Below are 22263 nucleotides of genomic sequence, written 5' to 3' on the forward strand. Positions count from 1 at the left end.
GAGCTGGTGAGCGCCGTGCATACAACAGTGCATCAGAACGTGTCGCGGAAAGAGCTGAAATTTCAAAGCGAGCACCATTTGTCTTTCTCCTCGCAGGCGCCGCGCTCCTAGCCGGACGGTTGACGAGTATGTGCTAGCGGGCCTACGTACATGTCCGTGATGTGACTTCCCTTACAGTGCCTCGTGATTTCAAGAACTGTTCAAGGCAACGTCTATTACTTTTGTAATGTGTTTCGCCAATGGACGAAATAATGTTTAGAGAAATAATCAAACACAAAACCGAATTCATGTGCGTTTTTGTTTACTTCGCACCGGAGAAAGAAAGATGTACTTCCGTTTTGTATGCTTGTTCCCACGTCGTGCAGTCGCGCACGCAAAACACCGAATCTATCTCATTTACTACCGTGCTTCAGCGGGCGGTCATGTCCTGTGATCCGTTCGTGCCTGCCTCTGTGTTCGTGTAGCCCTCACTAGACAGTTTTAGTATAGCGTACGCTATTCCATTGCGTACGCTAAAAAATAGCGGGTCGTCACTGCGCATGCGCTGAACGCTAAACGAAATAGCGGGTATAGCGGGCGTACGCAACGCAAACGAGTTAGCGTTAGCGTTTTTGCGGGGTTTGCGGAGCTTGCGGGAAACTTGGCGGCGGTCCCGGCTGCCCACTTCGAATTGAATTTGGCGTTGCTTTTGTAAAATGCACTTTGTTCGTAGCAAATGACTGTGTAAACGGCTTTCGCTTAGTCTCAGGCCGCTTCGACGACAGAGTATTATGGATAACCTCGTCGTGTTTTCGAGATCGCTTCTCGTTTCGAACGAGTCGAAGCCTAACGAAAGAAACGTTCGAGATGTCAGCGCCACCTGTCGCTAAAGGCGCGAAATAGCCGCAACGACGGCATATGGCCTCTGAGATCCGAAGATATCGCCGGCCAACTAAAATTGTAGAAAACGTGCGCTGCTTAGCGTACGCTATATTATAGCGTATAGCGTACGTTATAGTTGCGGACGCTAAACTAAAACTGTCTACTTATACCGCTAGTTGGGTGTTCTCGCGCACAAGGCGGGAACTAGTGCGCTCCACGTAACGCGACAAGCGCAACACATCGAGCGCGACACCGCCAGCTTACGTGCGGCCCGCAGAAAGAAAACGAGGGAAAGATTTGACGCCGGGGCATACCAACTATGCGTCATGCAATCCTCGAACTCTGGTACTGAAGAACGCAGGGTACTTTCGCTTGTAGAGGCAGACGAGGACAGTGGAATGAGTGTCTCCTTGGCATTGACGCTCACCTCTTGAAGTCACGGGTTCGCTGCACTGAAATATTGCAATCCCGGCTGTTAATGAACCCTAGATGGCACGTAATGGCTGCCAGCATATAACCAAAATATGCTATGTGGCCAGGCGAGCGGACCGTGAAGCCGTGGACAGAAAAGCGACTGAGAATATAATTTTTTTAGGCTGTAGACCCCCCGCTCCCCGTCCTCTAAACCCAATGTTCAGGACCGCTTTTCTTTAAGACCATATCCATTTCGCGAAATGAGCGTGAGGAAGGCACCACTTTCGGAGACAAAGCTAAGAAAGAAGGGTTGTCCGGTGCCTGTAGCAGAGAGAACATTGCGGCTCCACCTAAGGTGCGCCTGTACTTCATGTCGGATCGCGGGAATCATAACTGTTCATCGGTGATCAGCACTAAGAATGAGACAGACTGAGAAGCATGAGACAAGGTCCTGCTAAGAACTCGTGTGCATTGTTGCTCCTCTTCAAGCCTTAATGCAGTCGTGGAGCTTCTAATTCCAGGCACTTAACCGAATCGTCGACCACCCTGCGCAAAAAAGCATTCCTAAAATATTGCAACATACTTGCCTAGGAAACGCAGAATAAGATACCGCCCCACTCTTATTCTTTTTTGATGTGAAAGCACCAAATGGCCCATATAGCGAAAAATACATCCCCTGTAGCAACAAAACGGCACCTACGTTCACATTGGCTGTGACGCCACGTGACGGGAGCGTCACGTCGGAGCAGCACGAGCCAATCGGAACATCTGCTGCACCGATAGCACGACATGTGTTGCATAAGGGGGGGGGGATCAGTAGATGAACGAGCCGCACGTAACCATCGTGCCTCGACGCAACAGATAGGGCGAAGCGACGCCGCGGGGCTTGACAGGTTGTTGCTGGTGAGGCACTGGCATGACACGCCTGTCCAGGTGCAGCGGTATCGCTCTCGGAAGCGGGTGCGCGGTACGTGTTTTCCTTCTATTAGCCCTGAGAACGAACACTGGTGTCGCTGCAATCGCAGCGATGTGACGTCACGGCGAGAACTTGCCTGCTACGCCGCCGACGATCTCTAGATCTGCACCGCCCGCGCCCGCATTTGTGCGATACGATGGTGACTTACTGCTCTGTTCCGCAATGTAAATCTCGCAAGGACGACGGTCTAAATTTTCACTTCTCTGCAAAGTGGACGAAGCTTAAGAAAGTTTGGTTAATAAAGCTTAGAATGGGGAGGGGGGGGGGGCAAGCTGCCGTCAAAACACGCGGTCGTCTGCAGCAAGCACTTCAGAGTAGAAGATTTTGTATATCCCGTATAGAAGACGTTAGGTAAGGCCATTTCGGGTGTACTTTTCGGTTCTTTGCATGCAGTCAACGTGTCTGTCACTTTATTACCAGGTGACAAGTACCAATAGTTGTCGCCGGAAGCAGTTCCGTCCGTCAACTTGCCTGTACGTCCACACGATATGAGGCGGCGGCTTGTGCGAGCGGCGATAAGACGGCGTAAGTGTATCGATATTGATTCCCTGTGCGGTTAGCAATAAGAAGTCGTTTACACATACATTTAGATGCCAGAAATAATCGAAAACGATCTGTGACAGCCAGAATAGCCGAAATATGCTGTCGCTTGCTCCGGCGTTGCTCGGTGTAGGAGAGAGCAGGGTAACACATTGACTCATGGCGCAACTGCTATCGCCCGCGTTTGATTACTCAGAAGCAATGTTGATCGCGCATTTGTACCCGCACGAGCGCTTCCTCTGTTGTTTAATTCACTATAGCACTACCGTAATCCACCCTGATCGGAATCAAAACTATCGATCGCGATCAGCCTCGATCGCGTTCGGATGTAGCATTAATGTTATCTATTAATAAAATGTCCAGAAAAGCTTGGATTTAAATTTCAGGGGAAAGAGGCATTCCCATACGCTCTTACCAGCTGCCACAGACATCTTCCATTTGCACTGATGCTGAAGAAAAATACCATGAAAGCGCAGAGGAAAGCTCGAGCAGTGCGAGGTTGTAACTTGATGCACCACTGGCCGAACAGACAGCACCAGTAGAGTGCGACGGTATGTTTATGTTTAAGTAATACTAAATTTGATGTGCCAAATTTGTGTTGCATTTGGGCACCCACGTCATTAACTGGGGTGTTTAGTACTTTGCACTTTTCAGTTAGTTTCATTTTATTTTAGATTTCCATCCTCCAGAAGCTCCGGCTGCGAGTCCAGGTGATTGCCCCCCAATATCAGAAGGTATCCAGCAAACAGTGCAGCACTTTTACTGCTGTTCGTAATAGTAATTAATACTTGAGACTGCTATTATTTATGTTATTGTTACGCTCAATTTGTCCTTTCACTTATCCTGAGAGATAAGTGCCGAGGTTGAGGAGCTGTCTAAAGAAATTGGAATTTAGGTCGACACTAGAAACAACCAATTTGCAAGAGAGCAGCTTATCACAATTGCAAAAGGGCCCGATGAGCATGGTCTTCTTGTCCTCACAGGTATCGGCTCTTTCGAGTTGTTCTACAACATAACAGAACTTTACAAAGAAATGCGGTAGCGTCAAGGAAGGCGAAGCTTATCCTTAAGTGATGATGATGCTGGGCTCCTCACATACATGAAGCTCTATCACGATTTAACATTTTCTCTATTGGCAGTGTTGTTTATTGTCCACCGTGCAACTGTATCGAACATTTTCAAGGATTCAATTCTAATTATAGCAAGAATTCTTGAGCATGCAATTTTCTGGCAAACGAAGACCCCAGATGTGAACTGTCTCACACTGTATTTCAAAGAATACAAAGACACGAGGGTGGTGATTGGCTGCACTGAAATAAAAATCGAGCGCTTTTAAGAACGGCCAGCTGCAGTACAAGTTTTGCCGGCCAGTTGCGACAGTGGCGGCAACTTTCGTGGAGCGTCGCCGGAAACCTATAGCCACGGCATGACTAAGTCGACTGTGTGTGTGAACAAAAATACGTCCGTCATCGACTCTCCATCGCTGGATACGAGTTTGAATATTAATAATAATATTTGGGGTTTTACGCGCCAAAACCACTTTCTTATTATGAGGCACGCCGTAGTGGAGGACTCCGGAAATTTTGACCACCGGGGGTTCTTTAACCTGCACTTAAATCTAAGCACACGGGTGTTTTCGCATTTTCGCCCGCATCGAAATGCGGCCGCCGTGGCCGGGATTCGATTCCGCGACCTCGTGCTCAGCAGCCCAACATCATAGCCACTGAACAACCACGGCGGGTGGATACGAGTTTGAAGAAGTCGCCATTGTGACTAAACGGGCTCGGCGGACCAACTATTGGTACTAAGCCCGCAGGAGCGTCTACTGAGACCCCGACCCACGCGCCGACCAAGACGCCAGAGGATGGGCAGCCGGCGGGCGCGCTGAGCTCGGGGAATAAATGCCCCTACGATGCCGGGTCGTCTCCCCTACGGTGCCTCGTCTCCCCTACGGTGCCTCGTCAACTCGCCTACGGTGCCTCGTCGTCTCCCCTACGGTGCCTGGTCAACTCGTCTACGGTACTTGGACGGCCGTTTCCGTCACTTGAATATTGGGGGAGGACAGAGTGTTTATAAGCGGCTGTTGTGCGGCTGCTCAGGGCACTCTGTCTCAAGCTGTCATGTTAGACTGATGTACTTTCTCAAGCAGTCGTGTTAGACTGATATAAATACTGTAAATAAACCCATATTCCTCGTTCTCGATGAGAAGCAGTCTTTCCCTTCATCAAGGTCCTCAGCGTGGATAAGTTGGACGACGACATGGGCCAGTTACGTTATCATTCATACCCGACTCCAATCTTGACAACGGAACACGAGCGATGGGATTGAACCCCCAATCATAAGAACTGGCTCACAGCGGTAAGATGGACTTTGCGACGTGGTGCTGTGTCTGCGGTGGGTGCTTGGCTCTTGATTTGTCTCTCTAGGTTTCCTTTTGTGGTCGTTCTGTTTAGAACAGTAGGGAAGCTAGATTGTTGAGTGTTAGCTAGGTTGTGTTTTCCCAGCTAGATTTAGCGAGCAGGATCAAGGCAGTAACGCAGCAATAATGGAGTTAAGGAGACTGCTAAGAGACGAATTGTTGATTGTTGGTGATGAACTGGGCCTGGATGTACGCAAAGAAATGCTAAAAGCGGAATTATTGGAGCTAATTTTCGAACAGGCCAGCGAGGAAGAAATTGAATAAAGGATGGGAACTTCTAAAGAAAAGAGAGTACGGGAAAGAGAGAGAGAAGACCGGGAGAGAGAGAGAGGAACGCGATAAAGATTACGAATTAAGAAAAATGCAACTTAAACTTGAAAGCAAACGTTTGGAGTTGTCTCAAAGAAGTGAAGGGGCTCGGGGACGATCAAGTGAGGCAGAATCATGCCGTATGGACAGGCTAATAAAGCCATTTGAGGTCGGAACCGACATAGGCTTGTTCCTAAGCAATTTTGAAAATACTTGCGAGAAGATGAACTTCGGCCCGAGTACATGGCCACAGCGGTTGCTGTCTATGTTGCCGTGCGAGGCTTCGGCAGTAATCGCCAGACTGAGTGCACAAAATTATGGGGTTTTACGTGCCAAAACCACTTTCTGATTATGAGGCACTGAGTGCACAGGATGCATATGTTTATGCAAAAGTTAAGGCTAGTCTCTTGAAGAAATACCGCCTTTCAACCGAAGCTTTCCGGCAGAGGTTTAGGAGCACAGGCAAGAAAGGTAGCGAGGGGTATCCAGAGTTTGCATACGGCTTAAAGGCCAACCTAGTCGAGTGGCTGAGAAGCGCGGAAGTATACGACAGCAAAGACATGATCATTTTTTTATTTTATTTACAAATACTGCAATCCCGTCACGGGATTTTCGCTGGATGGGGATACATCATTATGACATGATTATCAGGGCTAACAAAAGAAAAATTACATGGACTAGTAAAAAGACAATACAGATATCATGAAATAAAAGATACGCTTCGAGTACAACTGAATCACTGCATCTACTGCAAGTGCAAATGTAACAGAGCGAAAATAAGAAAATTACACAATATGGGACATAAACAAGTTCAGGGATGGCTGCAACACCACATCGTTGGACAGCTGATTCCATTCAGTTACGACCCTAGGAAAAAATGAGTATTTAAAGCAATTTTTGCGGCTAGTGAAGGGGTAATTGTTAGAGCATGCCGTTGCCTTGTAGCATAACCTGTTGAAAAGGAAATAATCTCAGAAATATCTATGCTGTAGCATCCTTTAATGAGCTCAAACAAAAATTTTAATCTGAGAACACGATTCCTTCGGGTTAGAGTTGGCAGATTGGCTCTGCTTAGCATGACTGTCATCGACGTGCGCCCAAAGCTGTTATATATATAACAAAGGGCCCGCTTTTGAATACCTTCTACTTTATTAATACCTTTTTTAGTGAAAGGATACCATATTATGGATCCGTAATCTAAAAGTGGCAGCACCATTGCGTTAAATGCAAGAAGGCGAACTTCAGGTGTTGTCAGTCTCAAGGCCCTCCTGAGAAAGAAAAGCCTTTGATTGGCGGAATTGCATACAGTGTTGATATGTTTGTTCCATCTAAGATCTTTAGAAATCCAAATACCAAGATATTTTATGTGCTCAAGCTCAGATAGCAAGACATTATACGCCGAGTACTGGAAGTGCAGATTTCTAAGTTTGCGAGAAATTTTCATATATACAGTCTTGTCGAAATTGATAGCCATTTGCCAGTCACTACACCATTTTACAACTTTTTTGAAGGATTCATTTAGTCGTAGTTGGTCACTGACGCTATCTGTTTCTGAATACATTACCCAATCATCCGCATATAATGTAATTGTTACGGGAATGTCATTGAATGCATGTGTCTAGAGCAGTTTTACAAAAGCATCCCCCAAGCTGTGAAACTATGGGTGCTAGAATGAGGTATTCTAAACACTGTGGAAAGGGCGGTTGAATTAGCCGAAGAGTACGCAACGCGTAGAAAGTTGAACGCCGACGACGGAAATTGGGACGGTCGAAATAGACCGCGGAAACCATTTCCGTTCAAAAAGGGTTCGCAGACTAGGCGATCGGAGCCTGTAGAAGTGGAGGAAAAGCCCGCAGAAAAGAGGGAGGAAAAACTTAACGGAGAAACCGCACAGAAAGAACAGAAAAGAAAATTCGAATCTTTTAGACCAATTCGCTGTTATAAATGCCACAAACTGGGACATATACCTGTAAACTGCGAGAAGCCCAGTGTAGTTTTTTCCTACGTAGAGGAAAAAGACGAGACCATGGAACTTTTGAGCCCATAACTTCACGACCTGTAAGGTAATGGCAAACCAATCCGAGTGCTAAGAGGCAGTGCCGCCACGATGGACATTGTCCATCCGTCTTACGTGACGGTATATGACTTCACCGGAGAAGTAGCATGGATCAAACAGGTTGTATAAGAACACAGCTTGTGTCTGCCCATGGCCAAAGTCAAAATGAGTGGACCATTCAGGGAGCTAGAGACTGAGGCTGCAGTTTCCAAATTTTTGTCACTGCAGTACCCTTACATCTTTTCGAATCGTTCAAATCACTTACTGCGTGAAAAAGGGATTAAACTGGCACAGGGCGCAGTGCAGGCATTGACGCGAGGCCAAGCACCTAAAATTACGTCGCTTTCGGCCGAAAATACACAAGCTGGTCAAGCGCAAGTAGCAAAGGAGATAACTGCGATAACCGAATCCGAGCTAGGTTCGAGTGATGAAAAAGCAGTTGAGGAAATCCTGCCAACTGACCAGCTAAATGAGAGCGTATCGATAGCGTGTCAAAGTTCAACCGTGCAGGAAGAGCCCGCTGACGCACTCACAGGCGAGACAGGGTCGTTATTATGAGCGGCCTCAACGAACTTTGATCAGCTCTTACGTGTGGACAGAGAGCCACTGGCAGCTGAGCAAAAGAATGATGACAGCTTAACTAAATTACACCACACAGCTAAAGAAGGCATTGCTAGGCGCAACGTTGTTGTTTCAAACACGTAGAAAACTTTGGAAGATCATGCGACGCCTTCCAGCGCTCGGGTAAACCAGGAGAGACATGGAAGGCTCCACTAAAGGTAGTGCCCTTAATAACGGAACCTTTCAGACGACTTGTGACAGACACGGTAGGGTCTCTACCAAAACAAAATCGGGTTACAGGTACTCGTTTACCATGCTGTGCCCGGCTACAAAGTTTTCAGAAGCAATCCCTCTGAAAGAGCTCAGCTCCACCGAAGTAGTAGACGTGCTTTTGACAGTGCTTGCACGAGTTGGGTTTGCAGCCGAAATTCAGGCGGATCAAGTGTCAGTATTCACCAGCGCACTGACTTCCACATTCTTGCAAAAGTGCGGGGTAAAGTTAATACACAGTTTCGTCTATCACCCTCGGTCAAACAGTGTAGAGAGGTGGCATTCAGTGCTTAAGCGAGTTTTGCGTGCGCTCAGTTACGAGCACAAGGAGGACTGGGAGAACTGTATGCCAGCAACATTGTTTACTTTGGGAACGGTTCCACATCAGGCTACAGGGTTCTCGCCAGCAGAACTAGTGTATGGGACGACACTCCATTTTCCACTGAGAATGTTATGAAAGATTTTTTGAAGAAAGAGGAGAGAGTCCAACCGTGGTTGAATACGTGCTAAATTTGCTGGAAGGGCTAAGCGCAACCCAAGAACTAGTCGAAAAGAACATATGGGATGCGCAAAAGAACGCCAAATTCTATTACTACAAGAATGCGAGGCTTCGTACGTTTAACACCGGAGACCAGGTAATGATCCTCAAACCTTCAAGAAAGAACAAGCTTGAAGTTCACTGGGACGGGCCCGTTAAAGTGTTGCACAAACTTTCAGATACTAACTATGGTCTGCAGATGCCCGGTTGTAGGAAGGAGGTGAGGATGTATCACTTCATTTTGATGAAACCGTATATAGAGCGGAGAGGAGTAGTTAACTATACCATAAAAGAGCAGGATAGCTCTAGTACCAAGTTTAAGGAGTATAGGGCGACCTACAACTCTGAAATCGGCCTAGAAGAAGTAGTAAAACATTCGGTAAGCTCGCACGCTCTAACACTCGAGCAGCTAGATGAGCTAAAAGAGCTGTAAGGGGAATATCTCGACAGATTCAGCGATCGGCCGGGTAGACCCGAAGTAATACCGCATGAAATAGAGCTGACATCAAAGCCTTTAAGGGGGTCTCCAAGACAAGAGAGAGATTGTGGAGGCAGAGATACAGCGCATGCTAAACTTGGGAGTTGTTGAGCCCTCTGAGAGTGACTACACGTCACCGGTAATACTAGTAGAAACCCCTAACAAAGACCCTCGTCCATGTGTTGACTACAGGAAGTGAAATGCCATCACTGGGGATCAGCGTACCCGATACCCAACATTGACGAACGAACTGAAAGAGAACGCTGCTAAATACATTTCCACTATAGATCTCGTGCGGGGGTACTGGCAAGTTCTCTCTTCAGAAAGTGCCAGCCGCTATGCCGCATTCATCTCACCTGTAGGCACTTTTCGCCCTCTCGCACCCAGCTTCGGGCTAAAGAACACCCCGTTTAGATTCTCTTAGTTAATGGATATTGTCCTAAAAGACTTCCAGGAGTTCGCCTTGCCATATCTTGATGATGTAGCAATTTTTTCGGACAGCTGGGAACAACACGTATTGCACCTCAAACAGGTGTTCTCACAGTTGAGGGAAGCCGGCTTAACGATGAAAGCGGAAATGTGTAAATTTTGTTGTTCACAAGTTACTAGTTTTGGGCCATGTTGTCGGCCAGGGCACGACAAAAGTTCCTTTCCAAAGAACTTTCCAAAGTTTGAAAACGCTTTAGTTTCTCCCCCTGTGCTTCGCGCGCCAGACTACACAAAGGAACTCATAGTTCCATGCGACGCAAGCGACAGAGCTACGGGCGTTATACTTAGTTAGGTCGGCGACAATAACGAGGAGCATCCTTTCCTCTATGCCAGCCGTAAACTAAATGTAAAAGGGGAAGCTTCCAGCGCTTCACAGAAGGAATGCGCTTGTTTAGTTTGCGCCGCCCAGAAGTTGTCGTGTTACTCGTCCGGAGCGAAGTTCATCTTCGAGACCGACCACTGTCCTGTGAGTGGCTCAATCAAATGTCACACAAAAATGGCCGCTTGCTCCGATGGAGCCTCGCTCTCAAAGTGTACAACTTCTCCGCTAGATATAAAAAGGGAAAGTTGCATAGCAATGCGCATGGCTTGAGCAGGCTAATTTGAATTCTGCGTTTGAGGGTCCCGCAAAGATTTTAGAGTTACTAGTGTTCATTTTCTTAATCCAAGAAGATCCCCTCTCATTAAGCAGGATTCCTTCCATGATTGCTGAATTTGTCAGCACGAAATCACTTCAAAAATTGGGATAGCGAAATGCAGCATTTTTTGTTTCTGCAGTTATGTTTTCTCTGAAGCCTAGCGGATGTAAAGTGAGAGCTAAGGTACGTCATCTCGGCGCAGAGCCATGTTGTGGGGTTCGTTTCGCAGTTGCCTGTCCTTGTTGGATGTTACATTATTACACAAGTGGTCGCTGCGAGCCAAGGCATACCTCCTGGCCACCAGTGGCTCTCTTCCTGCCCAGCGGTTGACAGCGCTGGACACTCGAGTTTCCGGGCCATGGAGGCGCTGTTAAGAACGGCCAGCTGCAGTGCAAGTTTTGCCGGCCAGTTGCGACAGTGGCGGGAACTTTCCTGGAGCGTCGCCGAAAATCTCTAGCCACGGCGTGCCTAAGTCGAATGCTTGTGAACATACATGCGTCCTCGACTCTCCGTCGCCGGAGCCGAGTTTGACGAAGTCGCCATCGTGACTAAACGGGCTCGGCGGACCAACTAATGTTACTAAGCCCGCCGGAAAGTCTGCTGAAACCCCTTCCCACGAGCCCTCCAAGACGCCAGACAATGAGCAGCCGGCGGGCGCGCTGCAGCTCGGAGAATAAATGCCCCTACGGTACCTCGTCTCCCCTACGGTGCCTCGTAAACTCGCCTACGGTGCCTCGTCGTCTCCCCTACGGTGCCTGGTCAACTCGCCTACGGTGCTTGGACGGCCGTTTCCGTCACCTGGGTATCGGGGGAGGACCGAGTGTTTATAAGCGGCTGTTGTGCGGCTGCTCAGGACACTATGTCTCAAGCTGTCATGTTAGACTGATGTACTTTCTCAAGCAGTCATGTTAGACTGATATAAATACTGTAAATAAACCCATATTCCTCGTTCTCGGTGAGAAGCAGTCCTTCCCTTCATCAACGTACTGAGCGTGGATAAGTTGGACGACGGCATGGGCCAGCTACCTCATCATTCATGCCCGACTCCAGTCTTGACAACGGATTACGAGCGATGGGATTGAACCCCCACTCATAACAGCGCCCAGAAGATCTAGTGTCAAGGCTCCTCACATACAGCCACTATAACCGCATGTACACTGCAAAGGTGCTGGCTAGTGAGACTCCAGGAGGCTTAATTAGCTATGTAAGTCCGGCATATAGAGGGAAAGCATCTGACACATACATCACAAAGGAGTGCAGTGTTCTTGACAAGCGTATTCCCCATGTTGACAGGGTGATGGTAGATAAAGGCTTCCTAATCAGCGAACTTTGCAAAGAAAAAACATCAAAATGATCAGACCTCCATTCCTCATGGAAAAACAGCTCTCTGCAGAGGAAGCAAGGAGAAACCAATCCATAGCAAGCCCACGAGTGCATGTGGAGAGGGCCATTCAAAAGATGAAACTGTACCGCATTCTAAAAAAATCGGTTTAATCTCGATTTTGTGCTATACATTGAGAGCATATTCAAAACAATTCCTGGAACTGTGAATCTCTCAAGGCCGCTGTTCAGTAACAAGTTCCTTTTCAACTGATAATGTCGGTGCGCGTATTTAGCAGGTTAACTCTCTCCGAAGTAATTCCGCAGTGATTACTGGCTCTAACCAATTAGCTTTGTGAGCTGCCAGGCAAAGTGTGATATTTAACAAATGTGATGAACGAAATGTCTAAACATGAAAAAAAATCTATCCAAGGAGCCACTCAAAGTGTGAAGTTTTTGTCAATGTACACACTTACACTGTGGATAGTCTGAGTGGAAGGAAAATTTCTGGCTGTAACAAGTGTAGTTGTCCTCAAACCCTTAAAATCTACAAAATACCATCAGCAGTGTCAGTAGTTCTAGTTTGTATGATTTATGTACTAAAAAGCGTTTCTTTTTTAAGAGAGCCATTCTGCACAAGTTTTGTGGAGACTGCAGTTATTTAGGCTGATACAGGCACACACGGAAATGTCTGTCATACTGCATTGTTGTTGTTGCAGTACATATGCACAGATAAGTACCAAAATTTACCAGCTTTCAGGTTGTTCATTGAATTTGGCATAGTTAGTAATACTGCTAGCTTGGAAATATCTTTATTCCCTGCTAAGAACACGAAAGGAAAAGCAGGACCAACAACATGTGCTGTCAAACCTGTAAGAAAGACCTTGGGCAGTTATAATAATGGCAAAAAGCAGCACACTTGTTCATGTAACAAATACTGCATGGTATGGGACATTCTGGTAGCAACCTCTCCTTATGTTTTGGAGATACAATAATGCAGTGATCTTGCCAACAAAATGGGCAGCGAGCTTGCAGGATGTGTTAAACAATATACTATACAGTAAACACCATCTAGTATAGACTGCCTTTCAGCCTTTGCTTCGTGGCATACTTTTCGATGTGCGAACACCTAATTTTTGTAGCTACTATAAAACTACTTAAGCAGCTGAAGGCTTTTAAATGCAGTACTCATGGTGTAAGCTTTGAAAAATAATATGTATGCAAGAATATTACCTTTACCTTTTCCAATTGCTACCTTTTAACTAGTTTTATTTCAAAACTGCCCACTACTAATAGGTTAGTAAAGCAAACTGGAAGAAGACATTTTGTGCTTCTTGTCAAGAAGCACCACTTTTAGTTTTCCTGAGCACCAGAAATGCACGACTCTAGCATTTATTTCAATAATTGCAATCTGAATGTGTACATATTAGGAGAAATGAAAAGCGTAAAACAGTGTACCTGCATTCTTCACTGTTGTCCTTTTTCATAATGCAGTTACATCATTACATATCACAGTAATGCTTGTCAGCATGTCTATGTTTTAGTATAACAGTTGGACAAAATAGGCGGCAATGCATCAGAACTAGAAAATGTAGTGCTCGTGAAAATTGCATTCTTTCTCTACCACAATAACAGAAACCCTATATGTCACAGGCAACAAATGGCCCGAGTGCCAGAAGCAAGCCAAGCAATTGCCAAATGAGAAAGGAACTGTTCATGGAAACTGTTTGTCTGGTGTCATTCTGATAAAATCCCTTACACTATCACAGTGGTGTTAAAGTGTGCAGCCAACTAAAAATTTAACTGGGTGACGCACTTGTTTGTCTTCACAACACAGTAATGCCAGTTAATGCCAATTACAAAACAAACAAAAGCCAGAAACGAAACAAGTAAGACTACATATGCCTGCTGTACTGTGCCACAGTTGTCTGGCTGCCCTAATATTAGTATTGCAGTAACAACCAAATATACCACAAACATAACCACATGAGCAGCAGACAAAAAATGAGAACATATTTGTAATGTGGTGCCTTTGCAATTATCATCCTTGTATCAGTGGAAGCCCATGCGAGTTAACACGAAACGCACATACAAGCATGATTGAATACCCGCGTAGAAAGCTGGGCATGGAACATAAACCAAAAGTGACTACTGTCATTCCATGGGATGACTTTCTGATAACACAGTTCTAGCATTCTAACATCACAATTGCTTCACAAAACACAGTCAGCCAAAAATGTAATTGCATGAGGCACTTGTTCGTCTTCACAACGCAGTCCTGCTAGTTGCCATACGAACTATATCAAAAAACAAACACCAGCCGAAAATGAAAAAAATTGATAACTACAGACGCCTACTGTAATGAGCAGCAGTTGTCGGGATACTATAGCATCACAATGTCAGCCAAATATTCCACAAACATGACCACTTAAGCAGTAGACAAAAAATGAAAGCATATTGAAAGCATCTTTGCACTTATCATTGTATCATTGGAAGCGCATGTGAGTTAACACGAAAGGTACATACAAGCATAATTGGATACCCACGTAGACAGCTAGGCATGGACTATAAACCACAAGTGACTACTGTTATTCCCTCGGATGACTTTCTGATATCAAAGTTATAGTATTCTCATATCACAATTGCTTCACAAAACACGGTAAGCGAAAAATTTAATTGCATGAGGCACTTGTTGATCTTCACAACACAGTCGTGCTAGTTGTCATACCAACTACATCACAAAACAAACACCAGCCGAAAACGAAAAAAAATTTTGACAATTAGAGACGCCTACTGTAGGCGTGCTTCATAATCGGAAAGTGATTTTGGCACGTAAAAGCCCATTTTTTTATGCCTGCTGTAATAATCAGCACTTGTCTGGCTACCATAGTATCACAGTATCAGCCAAATATCCCACAGACATGACCACATAAGCAGTAGACAAAAAAATCAGAGCATCTGACACGGTGCCATTGCACTTATCAGTGTATAAATGGAAGCCCATGTGAATTAACACAAAATGCAAACACAAGCATGATTGGATACCCTTGTAGAAAGCTGGGCATGGAACCTAAACCACAAATGACTACTGTTATTCCCCAGGATGAGTTTCTGATGTCACAATTATTTTTACTATATCACAGTCGCATTGCATAATGCAGAGACCCAAAAATTAAATGCATGGAATGCCACATAGACAAATGCATTGCCTGTGATTCCTAGTCTGTCATTCGAGTGCCGGTTATGGTTCGGGGTTACATCACAAATTACTCTAGCCACTACACGACTCAGCTGTTTACAAACAAATGTGTTTTTATGGTGACATAATGCAAATTTTTGTGTGCTACAGCATGCTACCGTGTTTACCTTTCCTGCTCACAGTACAGACGGGTCCACTGTTAAAAGAAACACTTTAGTGCACAGCATGTCCAGATTTTTCTTTCTAGAAGCAGTACCATCACCTAATCAACTAGATTTGGAGCAGATAACTTGTAGTTGTTAGCTCTCACCCCTTTCGACACACCTGTGCAGTGCACTAAGATTGCTTCCGCAGCCACATGCAGCTAGGTTGCCAGACAAGCGAGGGCCATACATTTCATTGTTCCCTTTAACAGTGGACTGCACTGTACATTAGTAAAAGCACTCAAACTGCAGATGTCTCCGAACTTTCTAGGAGTGCTTTCTCTGATTGCACAAACAATATTTTTATGTATCGAGTTAACTTGGCAATGGCATTCTTTTGCTGAACATGAAGTCACAGGTTCAATTCTCGGTTCTGTTCCTACCGAGAGAGCAAAAAAATAAGCAAAATGCTTATATACCAAGCTTTAGTCACGTTGTAGCAAACCGAATAATAATGTAAAACGTCCCCCGACATCATCCCTAATAAGCCTTTTCTTACGTTGGAATGTTAAACCTGATATATTGTGGCTTTTGCAAATAGAATCAGGAACACCTTAGACTTCTGTCAACCAAAGGACCAGGCAGGATTCCGTAAAGGCTACTCAACAACAGACCATATTCACACTATCAATCAAGTGATAGTGAAATGTGCAGAATATAAGCAACCGTTGTATATAGCTTTCATTGATTACGAGAAAGCGTTTGATTCAGTCGAAACCTCAGCAGTCATGGAGGCATTACGGAATCAGGGTGTAGATGAGCCATATGTAAAAATACTGGAAGATATCTACAGCGGCTCCACAGCCACCGTAGTCCTCAATATAAAGCAAGCAACAAAATCCCAATAAAGAAAGGCGTCAGGCAGGGAGATACGATATCTCCAATGCTATTCACAGCGTGTTTACAGGAGGTATTCAGAGACCTGGATTGGGAAGAATTGGGGAAAAAAGTTAATGGAGAATACCTTAGTAACTTCCGATTCGCTGATGATATTGCCTTGCTTAGTAACTCAGGGGACCAATTGCAATGCATGCTCACTGACCTGGAGAGGCAAAGCAGAAGAGTGGGTCTAAAAATTAATATGCAGAAAACTAAAGTAATGTTTAACAGTCTCGGGAGAGAACAGCAATTTACAATAGGCAGCGAGGCACTGGAAGTCGTAAGGGAATACATCTACTTAGGGCAGGTAGTGACGGCGGATCCGGATCATGAGACGGAAATAATCAGAAGAATAAGAATGGGCTGGAGTGCGTTTGGCAGGCATTCCCAAATCATGAACAGCAGCTTGCCGTTATTCCTCAAGAGAAAAGTATATAATAGCTGTGTCTTACCAGTACTCACCTACGGGGCAGAAACCTGGAGGCTTACGAAAAGGGTTCTACTCAAATTGAGGACGACACAACGAGCTATGGAAAGAAGAATGATAGGTGTAACGTTAAGGGATAAGAAAAGAGCAGATTGGGTGAGGGAACAAACGCGAGTTAATGACATCTTAGTTGAAATCAAGAAAAAGAAATGGGCATGGGCAGGACATGTAATGAGGAGGGAAGATAACCGATGGCCATTAAGGGTTACGGACTGGATCCCAAGGAAAGGGAAGCGTAGCAGGGGGCGGCAGAAAGTCAGGTGTGCGGATGAGATTAAGAAGTTTGCAGGGACGGCATGGTCACAATTAGTACATGACCGGGGTTGTTGGAGAAGTATGGGAGAGGCCTTTGCCCTGCAGTGGGCGTAACCAGGCTGATGATGATGATGATGATGATGATGATTGTGGCTTTTTGTGGCTTAAAAAGGGCGGCTGTAGTTTGGTTACGTGCAATGCATAAAAAATTGCATGTGCAACTGAAACAAGCCAATTCATGTAGAAAGAACATGTGGCAGTATGTACTGCTCAAAGAAATAGGAAGATCTTTCAACCACATGGCTGAAATATGCCTCATAAAACTGCACTGGAATGCAAATATTATCTTCTTCATTGACAAACACACACAAATCTGCATGCTGGACTGCCGTGATGCCCATTTGTACCTGCACTTGGCAGAAATATGTAGTTTCACGCTTTAGGTTCAGAGTCAAAGCCTTTTCTTTGTTTTTCTCTATATTCTCTTCCAAGAATTTCTTTCATGGATTCAGGGTATTTGATTTCCAGTACCCGCTCAGGACAACAGTTGCACTTTACTAATCCATCTGGTCTTGCACCCACGTAAGGACGGCCTTCCATAATGAAAAGTCCACACTGCCTCACAACCAAATTCTCATGAGTGGCTCGCTGGCTTTGATAACATTTTCTTGCAATGCCTTCAAGTGCACTGCCACGACACATTATTGCTGTAGGGACATTATTCTGCCGGATCAATTATTTAAGCAATGGTCTCAAATCATGCGGGCCCATCTTCGTCCTCAACGTCTTTACACGGGTAAATATGCTGTAGGCAATAGAAGCTGTGATCATGCGTACCCTGTGGCGCAACCAGAGACTAGATTTTGCCTGATCTCGTGTTAACTTTTCAATCATTATAATGTCTTCGTGACTCTTGCTTTCCTGCAAGTGTTCAAGTAGCTCCTCTGTTGTCACTTCACCACTGATGCCAAGAAAACTTCTTAACTCCTTCAAAGAACCAATGAGTGTTAAGTCTCTGGGTGCTGGCTCAGAAGTGGAACATCCTGGTTCTATGGTTGGCTCCAACATGGCTTCTGTTGCTGAAATACATTTTTCCAGAAATAATGTGCAATTAACATTCGCTGTAGCATGGAGAAAATTGGTATGCACAAGGAATATGATGTAGCAGATCAAATCTTTTTTGTCTTGGATGCAAAGTACACAGATGCTTGGATAATTAATTAGTGTGGTAGTCATGACACCTACGTTTGAACTTGTAGTCAGCGGACATTGTTTAAATGTTTCAAAGCAACATATCCTTAGTAGCAAATCTTTGTAGCTGGAGAAATGCCTTGAAGACACGTTGGAGTCTACTCAAAAGAGTCGCAAGTTTTGGTGCAGTAAACATTACATTTTGCTACATGTAGCAAAATGTAATATTTGCTACTAGAATATTATTAGAAGAATATTGGAAGGCATGAGTCTTACTTATAACACCTCCCACAGCCTCAGATGTGTGATTAAAAATATGGTTAATATTTTTCAGGCTTAGCTAAACTGAGTGAACTGCATAAAGCTTCACATAAATACAGCTGGCACATCTTAAAACTGGTTATTTGCTACTGTGGTTATTGATGACGTGCTTCTCTTTAAAATAATTACGTTGCAACCACAACGAAACACTGCACACTGCCTGACTAAGCAATATGTTCCAGTGCAGCTCATTAGGCGTGTCATCGACTGCATTGCAAATACTCAATATAGGAAAGACATGCAAAATTAAATTTTTTCAGTATTGGGACATGTTTACGCACTGCATTACTGCCACTTGATAAGGAGATTATGCTGAGGGGCGAAGCAGCTGCTGCTGGCCAGTACTTTATGACACTCAGATTCAAAAGCCAAACCAAATTCCAATGCACAACTAATTCAGTACCTCTGTCTAAGTGCATTTTTGCTCCAGATTGATAGCTGACATTCTCCAGAAGTCTTTCAAGTATGTTGCCTTCCAGCTGGGGAGTCTTTTTGATTTTTGCCTGGAAGATGTAGCAACAAGAGAAGCACCAATGCTATGTTTTAGATGAAAACTTCTTAGTTGTAAACACGGCACCCATTCCATAGTTGAGCATTTAGCATTAAGGTTTGTGCATTCATTTTCCCACCTCTCAAACTTAATGAGCAAGTGAAAACTTCATATTTTCGATTCTTCAAAGAGTGCTATTTCCTACTTCTGTTTAGAATAAGAGATGTCAAGCATTCACCTATGGTGTGCACATTGTTAACTACACTCAACAACTAGCACTAATGACTTCATTCGTTCTCTCTGCCTATGACAAAGGCATCTGTAAATAGCATTTGCAGTACATAGTTTGCAGAAAAGCTAGTGCGTTTGTTGAAGTCATGAAACTGTTCTGGCAGGTTAAGAAAATGCAAGCAGCAAGGCTATCGGCAAGAGCATTATCACCAAACCAACGTTGGAAGTAGAAATTGCGAGCTGCCCTTCATTTCAGCACTGGACATGCTGTTCTCCTTCTCATTCCTCTCAGTTTTAAAAGAATAATATATGTGCAAACCTTCTTTGCACAGGGAAGGTCGACTATAGCTCTTGGCTCATACTTTTGTTTAACATGCTCTTTGTGCTCCTTGCTCCACTTCTGTGGCTCGTCAGTTGGCGAGAGCTTGTCGAAAGTCCTGGCAGCATTAATATGCAGCAGCACAACTACAATGTGTTTACACTTGTATTTTCTGTAAAATAAAAACGGTTAGGATATATCAATTCCAAAGACATTAAACCTCACAATTTGGTCTTAGTCTTTAAGCATAATAATTTTCAATAAATAATGCCGAATCATACATTCATTGAACTCATTACCATGCATTAGAACAATGACTGATGTGAAGTTTCAGTCTGAAGGAATAACTTTTCTGCCAAGACTAATGCTCCTTGCAGCCTACAACAGGTGACTTTTTCGTAAAAAGAGGCACTTCAAAAACAGCTTCACTGCAAAGAAAGAAGGTTACTAGTTTAAATGGAACAAGACTGCATATAAAAACATGTTTAAATAGGTATTTTTCACCACATATACAAAAGAAAATTTGTGCTAGGCAAATATTTCTGCTAAATGGATGTGACTTCAATACTGCTTGGCTTGAATTCCGCAATTGGTACATGTGCCCCAAAGTTATTAATGATGAATAAAATTAGCGAATCATTGACGTTACCTCACCACGTTGCAATTCATCGTGCAAGTAATGCGCACGTTTTCAATAATACAGTTGATCTGGCAGAATAGCGCTATCTGCCATGGCAGATATTAAATAGATTTGTTTGCAGTAAAATAATCACCTAGGATACCGAAAAATCAAACAAAACAGTGTCAATCACACAGTGCAACATGTGCTTTCGAATGTCAAATGGAAACTTAGGTATCAGGGCATAAGCATTCTTTGTGAGTACCCTAGTGCCATCACGCGAAAAGTGTAATGAATTTTGTGTGCTCAAAAATGCGTAATGTGCAAAATTACGGCATTTACTTACTATAATAGTGTAAATGTAGATGGGTAGCGTTATAAGCGATAAAGAACAATTTAAAGGAAATAAAATAATACCCTAAGGATACAGGAGAGAGAGGGGGATAAAGAAGGTAAGGATAGAGGGATTCATGGAAAATGCACGGGGAAGCTTATGGTAAGCTGGGCCAACTGAAATTTGGACGTGGGCCAATTTAAAATTTTGGTGTTGACCAACCTAGAATTTGGGGGTAGGCCAACTTTATATTGGCATGAGAGCCAGCTTAAATTTGAGGGTGGGCCAACTAAAGTTTAGGGGTAGGCCAACTTAAACTAGCGGGTATGCTTACGCATACTTGGACAAGGTTTCTTCCCAGCAGCCGGCCAGTGATCGAGTAGTGATACCATACTTTGCACGATCAGCTGGCTCGATCTACCACAGCGTCGCAAATAGTAATCTTCACTTCCTGAGGAGCACTGTTGATGGCAGTCATTTGCAAGACGAACGCCAGAAAGTCGAAACGAGCGTTCTCAGCTGTTTTGACGGCGCACTCAAAGACGTGGCCCGCATAATAAACCTCCTGCGCCTCAGTGAGGCACTGGCTCTTCTCGCACGCCTTGTCCACATACCAGTTGATGCTGCTCAGCGGTAATGCAACTGCGAACAAAAATAATTTACAAGCAGGTTATGCAAAACTGATACATGTGACAGCGCGGCTGCTGCGGCGCTGCACGAATTGAGACGAGCGGCCAGCATGAAAGAAACTCCAGCAATTACCACGTTCAACTCGTTCGAGTACATAAACAGAAACGATAACAGCTAGCTATTACAAGGAAAACATGAAATTATACAAGGTGCGTCAGTGAGCATACAAGAAAACTGACACAACAGCTGGGGTGGAATTTTCTATGGTTATCAATTTTGGATGTAGTGTCACTTTCGGTAGATTTCGCGAGACTTCACAGCGCTCTTGGCACTGTGCTTAGATAGAAAGCTTGGCGCATTGCCAAAGAAAACGCTGTCGGGCACATACGTGGACGCATGCGGAGAACTTTCGTGAAAGTGAAACTATATCCGAAAGCGATCGCCCGAGCACCGCTTTCCAAGCCCACACGACGGAGCGCGTGCGTTTCTCGTTCGCGCATTGAGGACGATTGTACAAACAAATGTTTGCTTACCTGAAACACGATCGCTGCTGTTTTCGTCGTTCATCGAAAGCTTGCTGCAAGGAAAAAGCGAACGCAAACATCGTGCTGCGCGGTGCGACGAAGCGAGCGCACGTTATCTGAGCGGGTGCCGAAACTCGAGTCCTGGCCGTGACGTGAACTGAAGCTGCCGCCAGGCGGCGTCATTCCTCTTTCTCGGGGTTAATAACCCGCTGGGCTTAGTTGCTGCGCGTGCCTGATGGCCTTGGAGGTGGCGACTACTTCCTGCCGCTCTCGTCGCGCAGCACGTCGGTGGCGTGTGGTGTCCTTGATTTCTTTGTAATGCCGCCCAAATTATTCCAGTCTACAGCCAACATGCTAATAGAAAACTGCACAAAAAACAACGCGCCCCAATTTGATTACAAAACTCAATAACATATACCGCAGGAACACCCTAAAGCAATACTTGCACCGGCCCGCTCAACGACTGCTTAAGGAACGCTCAACTGTGCTCAACTGGACAACAATGCTTTCGCAATCACAACTGATAAGAAGTGCTTAGGTGTCCTGGAATTTTCATTTCTTTTTTCTCTGGCTTTCACTTTGTAAATAAACAATTTGAGAGCTCCCTGCTGCGCTACTTTGCAGACGCTGTTAGGAACGATAACAGTGGAAAAATGAAACAGAAGAATGCTGCCTCTCCCGTAAACGAGGGTATATGTAAGCATGGAATGCT

General features: G+C 44.8%; 2 pseudogenes; one reads left to right on the forward strand and one right to left on the reverse strand.

Moving 5' to 3' along the window:
• The first annotated feature begins 3890 nt into the window (after positions 1-3890).
• LOC142588585 (uncharacterized) lies at positions 3891-12143 on the forward strand (annotated as a pseudogene).
• Positions 12144-17047: 4904 nt separating this feature from the next.
• LOC142588995 (uncharacterized) lies at positions 17048-21107 on the reverse strand (annotated as a pseudogene).
• Positions 21108-22263: the final 1156 nt, after the last annotated feature.

Source organism: Dermacentor variabilis, chromosome 7 (genome assembly GCF_050947875.1).
Source record: "Dermacentor variabilis isolate Ectoservices chromosome 7, ASM5094787v1, whole genome shotgun sequence".
Lineage (NCBI taxonomy): Eukaryota > Metazoa > Arthropoda > Arachnida > Ixodida > Ixodidae > Dermacentor > Dermacentor variabilis.